A 2571-nucleotide genomic window follows, 5' to 3' on the forward strand; every position below is an offset into this window, starting at 1 on the left:
TAACTTTGATTCAACATGAAAATATTTAGCGTGAATCTTTACCATTATCTTATTATCAACCAAGTTGTTTTGACTTTTCCTTGCAATTTTGAATAATCTTCGTTCCCTTGTTTTAGCACTTGTCATTATCCCCCGTGATTCCTCATACTGAAGTGTGTTTTTTTTTTCTTTTTCTTTTTTCCTTCAGGTTCACACAGCTTGTGTGTCACGGCCAGCCTACCTCAAGTCAGGTGGCACGAAACTTTCGCTTGTGCAGCCTGGAAACTACAGCGTGAGGGTCCGCGCCACATCCTTGGCAGGAAACGGCTCTTTTACAGAAACCACTTACTTCTTCATGCCCAACCGTAAGGCGGGAGTTTAAATGTCTGACTTAAGTGAACTCACGTGTATAACAGTCATGCATCACTCTCATGCACCTGGAAGTTCATTAACTGCTTATACGTTGATGCCACTGACTCACTGCTGGTTAGAGCAGGCGAGGATGTTTAATAACCAAGGTCTATTTCAGCCCTGTAATTATTGTTTGACACATTATTATTCGTTACTGCGTGAACTGGCTCCTCACTTCTGTGTTTATTGCAGCGGATCCGGGTTTAATTTGGATTGTGATTGGTCCAGTCATCTGCTTCATCCTGCTGCTGTTTGTGGGAGGTGGAGTCTTTTGGATCTTCAAGAAGAGGTAAGATCTTAGACTGGTAGGCTCCTTATCAGAGTGATCCAGCCTGTTGGACACGAACTGTGCAGGTCACACCCTATGACATCAGAGAGGGAACAGTGCTTGTCTTGTTTAAAAACTTATGCAGTCTGTTTGAATACTTTGAGCCCAGTAGCTACAAATAAATAAGACAGATTATGTATGAAGCAAGAAGGTCAAAACAAACCGGAGAAAGTTCACGTTTTATTAGCGTTTTCAGCTTCTTAGATGCATTCTGTGGTTGTGTTACAGGCAAACAGAAGGCCCCACAGGACCTCTCATCGCCTCCTCAAACCCTGAGTACATCAGTGCTAACGACGGTAAGAAGAGCATCACAAGAAAATGGCTAAGATTAAGAAGTGCAACATGTTGTGATTTCTCTGCATATCTTGAAATCTATGAACACTGTATTCATAAAGATAGATACTGCCTCATGGTAATTTGTGACAGGTTCATTTAATCAAAATGGTAATTGTCTGTTTGTCTGATTTGTGCAGTGTATGTTCCTGATGAGTGGGAGGTGCCGCGGGAGAAGATCACAGTGCTCAGAGAACTGGGTCAGGGTTCCTTCGGCATGGTGTACGAGGGAATCGCCAAGGACATCGTCAAAGGAGACCCGGACACGCGCGTAGCCGTCAAGACAGTCAATGAATCGGCCAGCCTGCGGGAGAGGATCGAGTTCCTCAACGAAGCCTCAGTCATGAAGGCCTTCAGTTGTCACCATGTGGTACGACACGCTTCGGAAAAAAAAAAACGCTTTTCAAACTGTTTCCTCTGACAGCTTACTACTGACTAACAGGGGCAGCCATCACTACACTTGTGAATTACAGTATATTACAGTTTTCATGAACGGCATGAACATGTGTGACTCACAGAACCATGATTCACTTGTTGTGTTGATTCTGTCAGCTGGAAAGATCATGTTGAGCAAATTTTCCTGCTGATGAAGAGAGAATTGACTTTGTGTACTGATGGACAATTTTTGTACAATTTAACATCAACTCCTTGTGTTTACTAGTCATATTAGTCAGCCGGTGTAAACATATTACGGTTTGCATGCGCATGACCTCGTGTGTTTTTCTCGTAGGTACGTCTGCTAGGTGTGGTGTCCAAAGCTCAGCCCACCCTAGTAGTGATGGAGCTGATGACCCACGGTGACCTGAAGAGCTACTTGCGGAGTCTCAGGCCAGACTCTGAGGTGAGTCTCACTGAAATCCCATCTCTGCATTTCAAACATTCCTCCCAGTGTATGGTGGAGTGATGTTGAAGTAATAACTACAGCTAAAGGAAGCTCAGTTCTGATATGTCCACTCATCACTGACAGACTGCATAAATGTCTTTTTGTGTTTGTTTTGTAGAACAACCCGTCAGGCCGTCCACCACCCACACTGAAGGAGATGATCCAGATGGCTGCAGAAATTGCAGACGGCATGGCCTACCTCAATGCCAAGAAGTTTGTCCACAGAGACCTGGCAGCCAGGAACTGCATGGTGGCGGAGGACTTCACTGTCAAGATTGGAGGTACTGTATCCTGCGTTTGTTTTCCTTGTTAGTTCTGTGTTATGGTGTTCTTACAAAGTGTCATTGTCAATAGGAAAATGTTTTATTGTGGTCTTACAGCGAAGGTGTGTTGATCTCTCTCTCTTTCTCATAGACTTTGGTATGACACGAGACATCTATGAGACTGACTACTACCGTAAAGGAGGGAAGGGCCTGCTTCCTGTCAGGTGGATGGCTCCAGAGTCTCTGAAGGACGGAGTCTTCACTGCCCACTCTGACTGTTGGTAAGGCACACCTGAGCAGTCTGTGTAGTCTGTCTTTGCAGTCTTGATTACATTCTTGGTACATTTGATCACATTTGCTGTGTGTGTGTGTGT

General features: G+C 44.5%; 1 protein-coding gene across 1 annotated transcript in view; it reads left to right on the forward strand.

Annotated features, from left to right (window-relative positions):
- The window catches only part of insrb (insulin receptor b), an 88573-nt gene that overhangs the window by 75691 nt on the left and 10311 nt on the right, over window positions 1-2571 (forward strand). The gene's annotated exons all lie outside the window — the stretch shown is intronic.

Source organism: Seriola lalandi, unplaced genomic scaffold (assembly GCF_002814215.2).
Source record: "Seriola lalandi dorsalis isolate HSWRI2012SDOR001 ecotype SW California unplaced genomic scaffold, Sedor1 jcf7180002052130, whole genome shotgun sequence".
NCBI lineage: Eukaryota > Metazoa > Chordata > Actinopteri > Carangiformes > Carangidae > Seriola > Seriola lalandi.